The sequence below is a fragment of the Vigna unguiculata genome, chromosome 4 (assembly GCF_037176805.1).
Source record: "Vigna unguiculata cultivar grain cowpea cultivar isolate G323 ecotype 2 chromosome 4, ASM3717680v1, whole genome shotgun sequence".
Lineage (NCBI taxonomy): Eukaryota > Viridiplantae > Streptophyta > Magnoliopsida > Fabales > Fabaceae > Vigna > Vigna unguiculata.
Window position 1 is genome coordinate 48,246,712 of NC_140795.1, and position 12,057 is coordinate 48,258,768.

The 12,057-nt window shown below is 36.2% G+C and overlaps 1 pseudogene; it reads right to left on the reverse strand.

The window, feature by feature from the left end:
- Positions 1–540: 540 nt before the first annotated feature.
- On the reverse strand, positions 541–9,198 carry LOC146887342 (putative disease resistance RPP13-like protein 1; annotated as a pseudogene).
- Between the last annotated feature and the right edge of the window lie 2,859 nt (positions 9,199–12,057).

Sequence of the window (12,057 nt, forward strand, 5' to 3'; positions counted from 1 at the left end):
GATATTCTAGTTTTTCTTGTTAAATGAACTGAAAGTGGAGTTGAAGAAATTTGATGCCTTATAAATGAAAGTTAGAAGTTGAGATTCAGCTTCCACTTTGCATATGGTGAGTTGATAGTCTCTTTCATCCCAGAGATCCTCTGCATCAAACATGACCTCTTTGACATCAAAAAGCCATGTTTTATAGCGTGGATCTTTGATGGAGTGCAGTGTGATGTGCAAGTTTCCCAGTAGCTTCTTATCAAGTTTTCTTCCACAAAACAAGTCTAAAAACTTTAGGAGAAGCCAGCTTGTCAACCACCAACAAATTCTGCTGCCATCCTATGAATTGGAAACAAAGTGACTAATGGAAATCAGTAATTTGATCTCAAGTATATTATTGTCAAGTAACAAAATCATCCATTGAAACTCATCTCACCATCTCCTTATTACTAAGTGTTTCAGTTGTTTTAGTAAATGGCGATTACGCAGTGAAATATTTGCAACTAAGAAAATTGTAATGGAAAAGATGGAGAATTAGCACCTGATAAAGACAAATGGAATTGCGACACATCTAGTTTTGAACTTCTTAATACCAAATTCCCAAGTTTTTAATGTGAGAGATCTTTTTTCGGTCTTCACCTTTTGGATTCTGATAACGCTTTTTCAATAACGGACAACCCTTGATAGAAAGATGAAAGATGGATTTGGGTAGACCATCCTCTGGTAAGCATTGAAGGTTGGGGCAATGCTCAAGTAAGAGACATGAGATATGGCAGAGACCCTTGTACTTCATCTTTTTGAGATTTGGGCAATTGGAGATTTGTAGAAAAGTAATTTTGGGCAAAACTTCAAGAGGAAAAGACTCCACATCAACCTTTTTAATACACAACCAGAAAAGAGATGTGTTGGCATCCAAGTTCTCTCTTAGAGAGGCAATAAGTTTTGAACTTGAAAGAGACACTTGTTTACATTTGATGGCAAACCTCCATCTGGGAACATCTCCACTTGTGGACAATCAATTATTTTCAGATCATTAAGAGGCATTTTTGTATTTGAGGGTCCATTTGACCTTAAATTTGTAAAATAGGGTCTGTTAAATTTTTTTTTGTCAAATAGGGTCAAGTCGTTAGGGTGGGGGACGACATTACAAGTGAAGTCGTCCTCCACCCCACCGGTTTCTATTTTTTTTTTCAAAAAAGCAAAACCGTCTTATATAAGAACGGTTTCTGTTTACATGGCAAGTGAAGTCGCTCTCTTAAGTAAGGCTTTTTTGTAAAATAGGGTTCATTTGATGTTAAATTTGTAAAATTGGATCCATCGAATTTTTTTTTATCGAACAGGGTTAAGTCGTCAGGATGGGGGACGACATTACAAGTGAAGTCCTCCTCCACCCAACCGGTTTTCTTTTTTTTATTTTAAAATAACAAAGTCGTCTTATGAGATAACGGTTTCTCTTTACGTGGAAAGTAAAGTCGTCTTTCTACATGACGACTTCACTTTTCCTTTTTTTTTTGCGGTTTCTTTTCTTTTTTTCTTTTCGTGATTCTGATCGTACACGTATGAATCACAGTAGTAAAAGCTAAGAAATGTGTCATTTTTCCACATTTGTGAAAAAAAAAAAGCAATAAAAAAATCCATGTCCTTTTTGGCGTCTCGAATATCTCATTTTTTCATGTCAGTTGTTAACGTTGATACTGTTGATGATTTTACAGTGAAGAATCATGATTATCATTAATTTGTAATTATTTGGTAATGCAAATGTGTAAGTTTAATGGATTATACACAAAACATGATTTCATTTTACGAAATCCAACGAACAATTGAATCTATATATGGTTGAAACTTTTTCCTCCATTTTCAGCGCCTAACTTTTATATGTATGGTGAATAATTCAGAAACTCTAGAGCCAAGTGTGAAGATTCTTAGCCTTGCAATTAAGGCTCCTCACAGACATGATGTTTATGTTAAAAAGAAATATAAGAAAAGAAAAGAAAAGTGAAGTCGTTACTTAAGAGAGCGACTTCACTTCCCATGTAAACAGAAACTGTTCTTATATAAGACGGTTTTGCTTTTTTGAAAAAAAAAAAAGAAACCGGTGGGGTGGAGGACGACTTCATTTGTAATGTCATCCCCTACCCTTACGACTTAACCCTATTTGACAAAAAAAAAATTAACAGACCCTATTTTACAAATTTAAGGTCAAATGGACCCTGAAATACAAAAATGCCCCCATATGTCACTCTCCAATACGTTTTTCCAAAATGAAATTGCTGACTTTGTCCAGAGAAGACTTCCGATTGTTTTCAAAGCAAGAGGTAATCCTTTGCACTTCTCAACTATCCTTCTACCAATCTCCTTTTTCTCATCATCTTTTAGTGCTTGCTTTACAAAAACTTTCCAGCATTCATCCTTTTCTAATTGTTTTAAGCGATGCACTTTAGACCTCATATTAGAAGCAACTTTCTCCCCACGTGTTGTCACAATAATTCTACTTCCTGGAGCCCCATAACCCAGAGGAGTTCGCACAGCTTCCCATTCTTCTTGTCTTTCGTTCCAAACATCATCCAAAACAAGAAGAAATTTCTGTCCTGACAATTTTTCTTTCAGTTTTTTGTGAACCTTTTGTAGGTCTCTACTGTCATCCTTTTCATCTGTGATTTCTTTGTCCGCATCTCTGCCATAAATAACACTTTCAGCCACCAAAGAAGATGATTGCAATTTCTGTGGCATTTTACTATCTGATCCATGCCCAGAGTAAGTACACTTTTTCAGGCCAAGAGCATCCTTTTGCTTTGCAAGATATTCTAGTTTTTTTGTGACTTCTTTCATTCCCGAGTTAATTTTCTTGTTAAATGAACTGAAAGTAGAATCAAAGAAATTGGATACCTTGTAAGTCAAGTTTTGATGTGCAGATTCAGCTTCCACTTTGCATTTGATGAGTTGATAGTCTTTTTCATCCAAGAGATCCTCTGTATCAAAGACAGCCTCGTTCACAGCAAAAAGCCATGCTTTGACGTGTGGATCTCTGAACTGCTTTTGTTCTGCATCATCAGTAAGAGAATTGATGGAGTGCAGCATGATGTTCAAATTGCTGAGCAGGCTCTCATCAAGTTTTCTTCTACGAAAGAAGTCTAAAACTTCAAAAGAAGCCAACCTGTCAAATGCAACATTAACGAAAGCAGAAAGAAGAGCACCACCAAGAAGTTCTGCTGCCATGGTAAGACGGAAGTGTGTGATTCCACAATGATTCAGTGCAGGGAGCTGCTATGGTGATGAAATGAGTAGTTAGGTATTTTCTCAAGAACGGTGACTTGACTTTAAGAACACTGAACATTAATACTCAACCAATAGCTTTTAAGTCTTCCTGACAAAGCAACTTTTCTGATTTTTGACACGTATATGAACTAGAGATTTAATTGACTTAGCTGTTTATAACTTATGAAACATAGAATTGTATTATTTAGTCCTCTTCCTGCTTTAGGTGCTTAAAACTTCTGATATCAAGAACAAGTTCTTATACATGTTTATTGATGAATTCTAAGTTTCTATTTCGTATTGATACTTATACTCGTACTATGTTCCACTTATAGCAGTATAAATAATATCTAATTACACTCTAAACCAACACAAATTTATTAGCATGTGTTCAAAATTTTCTACAGATTATAAAACTTGAGGGCATCATTTTGCTTTTATATTTAGGAAATAATGTATGAAGAAGGGAAGGGTCTTATTTCTTTATATCTGCTGTGCTGATTTTCAAACAATCACATCTCAACTGATAGATACTCTCTGTTTTTCTTTTTTAAATTGTTACATATTTGAAATATTTATAATTTTTATGTATTTTTTTCAAAATTCAAAAAAATGTTAATTATTTTTTTATTACATATGTACCTTTACTCTGCATCTAATCTTTAATTAATTTATATAAATGCATTTAGCCTAACTTAAAGTTTTATAGATGCAAATTAAGCCAGGTCATTTGTCTATAAGGCATACTAGCAATACAATTTCTTTTAACAATGTATACACACTTTTAACATAAATCAGTATTAAGTAGTAAATCAATTGACAGTGCGACAATGAGTTCAAATTGTGAATTGCTTGAGCTGAATTCTCATATTAAGAGTAAAAGAGATGACTGTTTGAATATAGAAGATTTCCAGATAGATGATTTGAAATGAAAAAGGGAGACATGATTTCTTGGCTTCATTTCCATAATATACTAAACTTTCTTTCTTCCGACATGTATTTATTATACACCAGTTTGAACCGCATTGACATACACAGGTATGTCATGTTTCTAGTTGTTTTTGGAACTTCCATTAGATAATAATAAAGAAGATTTAGGTATAAAATATATTGTAAAAGATCTATTGTTTCTTCCATTAACAAATACAAGGACCATTCTCGGTACAACAAATACTCAATCTTTACATAGCTAATCAATATCAGGTCACTTGCACAAATTCTCCTCCACTAATTTTATAAACAAATGGAAACACAATAAGAAAACAAAATTAAAAGCTATTGGCAATTCTCACTAGTTAAATTCCCTTTCCCAGTTCAGCAAAAAATCAAATACAATTTAAAGGGTCTAAGAATGTATGTTTAGAAGCATTTACATTTCATAACTCCCTTTGCTTCAATCTCTCTCTCAGGTGTACTAGTTTTCCTTGGACCTGTTTAGGTAACTCATCATCAGATATGCCAATTTGAATCCCTTCTACTTGTTTTCTCTGTATAATATCATGGTACATTTGTGAGATTCCTTCTCCAATTTGCTTCTTAATGCTTTCAAAGAGAAGCCTAGTTAAGAAATTTTTGTATCAAAAGATCTACAATAGTAAGAGAAAATTAAATTCCAAAAAATTCCAAGGCCATGTACCTTTGCTAGAGCCTGCTTGTCCCCTTGTTTTTCCTAGGATATATGAGGAGCAAAGAGTGATCACTATCTTTTTCATGTCTTTTCTAAGTAAACTGCAAGCATACCTGTACAAAGAAAAGGTGGAAAATAAGTTTAATTTTACACAACATTAAGATTTTGTACCTTAAGAAATCTTTAATACAGACAAAAGCAATTTTAATAATTAATAAAAAATTAATACCTTAAGACAAAATTTTGCGGAAACAACATGATAGAAGATGCCTAGAGCGATCACTTGAAGTGAAGAAGACATTGGAAGCCATTGCAAGAAACTTGTGTAAGCACATCCCCGACTCGGTAATACTCTTGAATTACAAATAAAAATTTACAAGTCAGTCTCAGGAAGAATAATAGATCAATACACGAAGAGTCAAGATGGAAAATTAAAATACTCAACAGTCTAGAATTCTTAAGGAAAATAAAATTTGACAATGGCATGCCTGCATTGGACCCTGTTCTAAGAAAATTTCAAGGCTCAAATTTTATCAGTTTATCAGTTGTTTTCGGATTTAATCGATTAAGTATATAAATAATCCATATCACATAACTGTTTCAATATTGAACACAGTGATTCAATATAAAATTTAGCAGAGCAACAAAACAATAAAAAAAATACTAAAGTGATTAATAGTAGATCTTTTTAATCAATAAATCCATAATGATATTTGCAACATACTTACTAATATTTTTCAAAAGCAATAACAGATAAGAACAGCAAGAGGCAGCTTATAAAAAAATGTTTGATTTCCTAAACAAAGTTATATTGTTGTCAATTAACAAGTAATCCATTAAAACTCGTCTCACCGTCTCCTTTAAAGGCAACTGTTGTTTAGTAAGTGCTGATAAAAGAGTGAAGTATTTGTAACTAAGAACTTTCTAATTTTCTCTGATGAAGGTTGGGAAATTCATAATATTTGACACAGATGTCACGTAGACCCTTGTAGTCAAGCTTTTTAAGATTTGGGCAAAAAAAGATGATTAGAGTGGTGAGAGAGCGTGGCAACAAAACTTCACCGGGAAAAGACTCCACATCCAACTTTTCAACAATCAAGCGTTCAAGACATGTATTGGACCCCAATGTGTCTCTCAGGGAGGCGATAAGTTTTAAGCTCGAAAGAGACATAGTTTTTAAATTTGATGGCAATCCTTCATCTGGGAACATCTCCACTTTTGGACAATCAATTATCACCAAATCAGTAAGAGAGGGGAGTAGGAATTGCATACGTTTTGGCATCAACTCCAAATTCTCCGCTCCTCGAATTGAAAGTATTTGTAGCCACGGCGCAGATAATCCTTCACTGGGAAATGATTCAAATTGAGGACAATCTCCAATTCCTAGTACCTTGAGATGATTATGAGCATGCTCCTGTGACACTCCTTTTAGGTTTTGGCACCAACTCAATCGAAGTACACGGAGGTTTGGAAAGAAATCTAGCGGAAAGATGGTAAAATGAACGCAGTCACTATTAATCTCCATTGCTTCAAGAAAATCATAATTAGTACTGGGCATATTCACAACAGTCAAGAGTTGAAGCGATGATGCGAACATTTTGTTTATGCTAATTACGAGCTTATCACAGCAACCAATATCTAGATTCTTTAAATGAAGAAGTTGATTTGGCAGACCTTTAAGCTTGTGACAAAGATAGATATGAAGATTTTGAAGACGTGGAAAAGAAGTAGTTTTACATTCCCATTCTTCCAATTCCTTCATGTTGTAGAATTTCAATGTTTCCAAGGACCTGAATGAAGAAGAGTCGCTCCCATAAAATTCAGCACCAATGCTCACTATTCCTTCAAGCCCCATAATCTCGAGGGACTTCAGAGATGACAAAAGTCCAAAGGGAGGCAACCATAGACAATACTTACAGTTCTCCAAATGTAAAAGCACCAAATTTGATAATGAGTTATCAAATACCCAACTTGGGAATTCTGTACCACCATAGTTCTCTATTGACAAATCTTCCAAGTGATTGGGAGGTTGTAGATTCTCAAGCACTTTCTTTTCTTTCCTTGGATCATTGGGGATGTGATTCTCATTCCATTTTAACTCAAGCTCCACAAGGAGTTGATTTTTCAAATTTGCTTCCAATGCATCCAGAGGATTCACAATATTCTGCACCTCATTAATTGATAGCCTTCCATGAAGATTGAGTCCTCCTAGTTGCTTAATATTGATGACCTCGCTATCTCTGTCAATACAAAACGTACTCAGTACTTGAAGATTCTTCAATTCTCCAAAATGCATTGGCATCTTTGTCACTTTTGTATCTTTAAATTCCAAACAATTCAATTTGGTGAGCTTATGAAAATTTGAAGGTAATTCCTCCAGAAAAGAACAAAAGTTCATCTTCATTATTAGCAAGTTATAGAGCAAACATATTGAGTCAGGTAGCTTTTGTATATGAGTATACGAAAGGTCTATCGAACAGAGATTTTTAAGATCACCAACAGAATTAGGGACCTCACTAAGCTCAGCATATCCCTTCAAAGATAAGACGCGTAAAAACTTGAACTTGGAGAACAATTCATGTACCAAAATATTGAATTGGCAAGGATTGAATTCATAGAAACAGCCACTTGTAAGTGAATGAAATGAACGCAGTCTTTTAGCATCTGTTAAACTCCCTAAACCATCAAAATATCCTACGTCACTGAATGAAAATGAAAAATGACGGGTTGTATTGGGTATATTTCCTTTATCAAATTTCAACCTGAAACAGAAGTCTGCACAAACATATTTTGCCAAATCATTCAAAAGGTCATGCATGACGAATCGCCTTTCAAAGCTTGATTCAATAAAGAAGGACCTTGTTACATTCTTGATTTGTCGCATTTCAGAGCTTAATTGAAGAAAGAAGGACCTTGTTAATAGATCGTCGAAATATTGTTCACCAATTTCTTGTACATTCTTGATCTGTTTAGAGTGATGAAGAAAATCTTCAGCCATCCACAACAAAATTAATTCGTTCTTGTCAAATTCATAATCTTTTGGAAATAATGCACAATAAGCAAAGCACCTCTTGAGATGAGAAGGAAGGTGTTGATAACTCAGTAGTAGAGCAGGCATAATTTCAACTTCTTTCGGTAAGTCCCATATGTCGCTTTCCAATACCTTTTGCCAATCTGAAATGGATGACTTTGTGCGGAGTAGACTTCCAATTGTTTTTAGAGCAAGGGGTAATCCTTTGCACTTCTCAACTATCCTTCTGTCAATCATCTTTTTCTCATTATTCAATTCATGATCATCATCTTTTAGTGCATGCTTTTTAAAAAGTTCCCAACATTCCTCTTCTTCTAATTGCTTTAGCCTATGCACTTCAGACATCATGTTAGAAGCAACTTTCTCACCACGTGATGTGACAAGAATTCTACTTCCTGGTGCCCCATAACTAAGAGGAGTTCGACAGCTTCCCATTCTTCTCGTCTTTCGTTCCAAATATCATCCAAAACAAGAAGAAATTTCCTTCCTGATATTTTTTCTTTCAATCTTCCATGAACCATTTCCAGGTCTCCGCTATCATCTTTAGATTTAGTGATTGACTCAAGAATTGTTTTTGTAACTATCAAAACATCAAAATGGTCGGAAACACAAACCCAAGCTCTGATATCAAATTTAGCCTCCTCTATCTTTGGGTCATTGTATACATGTTGGGCGAGTGTGGTCTTACCCAACCCACCCATTCCCACAATGGAAAGTATTGATGGCTGGTCATGATTCTCAGTTTCAGATGTCTGCATCTCTGCCATAAATAACACTTTCAACCACTAAAGAAGAAGATGGCAATTTATGTGACTCTTTGCTACCTGATCCATCACCAGAGTAAATACCCTCTTTCAAACCGAGAGCACCCTTTTGCTTTGCAAGATATTCTAGTTTCTCTAGGACATCTCTTATCTCTGATTCAATTTTCTTGTTAAATGAAGTGAAAGTAGAGTTGAAGAAATTTGATACCTTGGAAGTAAGGGTTTGTGGGTCTGATCGAGCTTCCACTTGGCATCTGGTGAGTTCATACTCTATTTCCTTCAAGAGATCCTCTGCATCGAAGACTACATCTTTGACAGCAAAAAGCCAAGCTTTTATGTGTGGATTTCTGAACTGTTTTTGTTCAGCATCATCAGCGAGAACATTGATGGAGTGCAGCATGGTGTTCAGATTGCTAAGCAGCTTCTCGTCAAGTTTTCTTCCACGAAAGAACTGTAAAACTTGAGGAGAAGCCAGCCTGTCGAAGGCAACCTGAAGAAAAGCAGAAAGAAGAGCACCACCAACGAGTTCTGCTGCCATGGTAAGGAAAGAAAGTGAATGATTAACGAAAAGTGTTTGATGATTTCACAATGATTCAGTGCAGGGATGCTATAGTGATGAAATGAAATGAGTAGTTAGCTATTTTATCAAGACTTTAAAGCAGTGAACATCAATACTCAACCACTAACATCAATACCCAACCAATAGCTTTTAAGTCTTTTGCAAATTTTCTGAGCCATAATGATCCGTTGCATTTACAGGTTGGGTCATCGTGCGATTAAAAATGGATGGTTGAAATATAGGAGGAGTTTGAATGACCCGTATAAAAATGTGAGGAGTTGGATACGCATTCAACGGTTTTGATGAATTTAAAGTGTGTAAATAGGGAGTGGTGAGTGTAGGAAATGTGTATCCCAATGAAGCAATGAAGCAATAATTGATGAGTTTGTTGATTTTTCAAAGTTTCTTAGAGGGTTAATATGTCGCTCTTCTTAATTAAGTAATATGAGATGTTCTATTCTCATATGTGATGATACATGATCAAAGTATTAAGGTATTTAACATGAAGTTTAGGAAACCAATTTGAGAAACAATCGCGTCTGAATTGATACTCTCTTTCTTTTTTTTTTTAATTGTTACATATTTTGAAATATTTATAATTTAACTTATATATTGTTTTCAAAATTCAAAAAAATGTTAATTATTTTTTTATTACGTATGTACCTTTACTCTGCATCTAATCTTTAATTAATTTATATAAATGCATTTATCATATTGACTAATTTTTATAGTGACAGTAAGCCAGGTCATTTTCAATAAGGCATAGTAGCAATACAATTTATTTTTAACAATGTATACATACTTTTAACATAAATCGGTATTAAGTAGTAAATGAATTGACAGTGCGAGAATGAGTTCAAATTGTGAATTGCTTGAGCTGAATTCTGATATTAAGAGTAAAAGAGGTGACTGTTTGAATATAAAAGATTGCCAGAGAGGGGATTTGAAATAAAAAATCCCCTGCAGGCAATACCAAAGATAAACAGCAGTATTACACTCAAAAAAATAGATGGTGAATTGATTCTTCATTTTTTTACATAGAGAACACATGGAACACAGAACAACCCCTCCATAAGAAGTTGACGGCAATTTCTGTGACAATTTAATACTTGATTCAGCACCAGAATAACTACATTCTTTGAAACCAGGTGCACCCTTTTGCCTTGCAAGATATTCTAGTCTTTCTTGTTAAATGAACTGAAAGTGGAGTTGAAGAAATTTGATGCCTTATAAATGAAAGTTAGAAGTTGAGATTCAGCTTCCACTTTGCATATGGTGAGTTGATAGTCTCTTTCATCCCAGAGATCCTCTGCATCAAACATGACCTCTTTGACATCAAAAAGCCATGTTTTATAGCGTGGATCTTTGATGGAGTGCAGTGTGATGTGCAAGTTTCCCAGTAGCTTCGTATCAAGTTTTCTTCCACAAAACAAGTCTAAAAACTTTAGGGGAAGCCAGCTTGTCAACCACCAACAAATTATGCTGCCATCCTATGAATTGGAAACAAAGTGACTAATGGAAATCAGTAACTTGATCTGAAGTATATGGCAATAGCCCAAGATTGTATTTCAAAAGGTTCAAACTTCAAACAACTACCTGATGTGTGATTTCAAACTTCAAGTTCATGTCTCACATCTTCAATCACTATTTTACAAGTGAGCAATCTTTTCCCAGTCTTAGCCTTTTGGTTTCCGACCACACTGTTCAAGCAATGGACAACCAACAATTTTAAGTTCTGAAATGGATTCCGGCAGGCCTCCTTTGATAAACATTGGAGGCTGGGGCAGTTAAACAACAACAATTCCTGATCTGTCTGCCTCTGTACCCGTCATGGCGTACACCCGGCCAGCTGCCTGAGGCCTTACACCTCCCCTCGCCTGGTGCAACTGAGACTGTGTCGGAGGCCTAGAAACTGTACTCCTACTGGTGGGGCACTCCCTAATAAAGTGACCCTCCTGGCCACACCTGTGACAAGTCCTCTTGCCTACCAGTTGAGGGCAAGCATTCTTCATGTGGGGCCCTCCACAATGATAACATTGCGGCCTGGAAGATTGAGACTGATGTGGTTGATGTGAGAATCTCCTAGGCTCCTAAGGCTGAGGTCTAGAGTATGGTTTCCTCCTATCCTCTCGCCTGCTCACGGACCCAGATGGTCCTTCCACCTTCTGCTGCGATCGCGGCTAAGCATCAACCTCAGCTTTCAACTTCTCCATTACCCTTGCTTTCTCCACCAAGGCAGGGAATTCCTTGATAGAGAGGGGGGCCACCATGAGTTTGAGATCACCTCTCAACTCGTTCTCAAACTTCCTACACTGCCAATCCTCAGCCATCCTCAAGGTGTGGAATCTGCCCAGATGCTTAAACTTTTCAGCATATTCTGACACTGACATCTCTCCTTGCATCAGCTGCAAAAACTCCACCTCTTTGGCGTACCTCACACTATTTGGGAAGTACTCAGCATAAAACTTCTTCTTGAACAACTCCCAAGTGACAGGTTCCCTGCTGTCTTCTAGCATCATCTTCATACTAGACCACCAATGAACGACCTCTCCGGCAAGCAGATACTCAGAATATGCCAACCTATTCTCTACTGGGCACCTCTTAGCATCATAAATCCGCTCCATGTCTCTCATCCACTGGTCTGCCTCATCCGGGCTAGTCTTACCATCGAAGCGGGATGAATGATGTTGAAGAAAATCCTCCAAACTCCACTCTTGTACTCGTGGTGGTGGAGCTTGGGAAGATCCCGCTGCAAAACGATTCTCCCCTATCTGATGCAGGGCTTCCAAATGCCTCTGTTGAGTCGCCTCCGCTGCTAGCCTAGCAGACTCCATCTGCT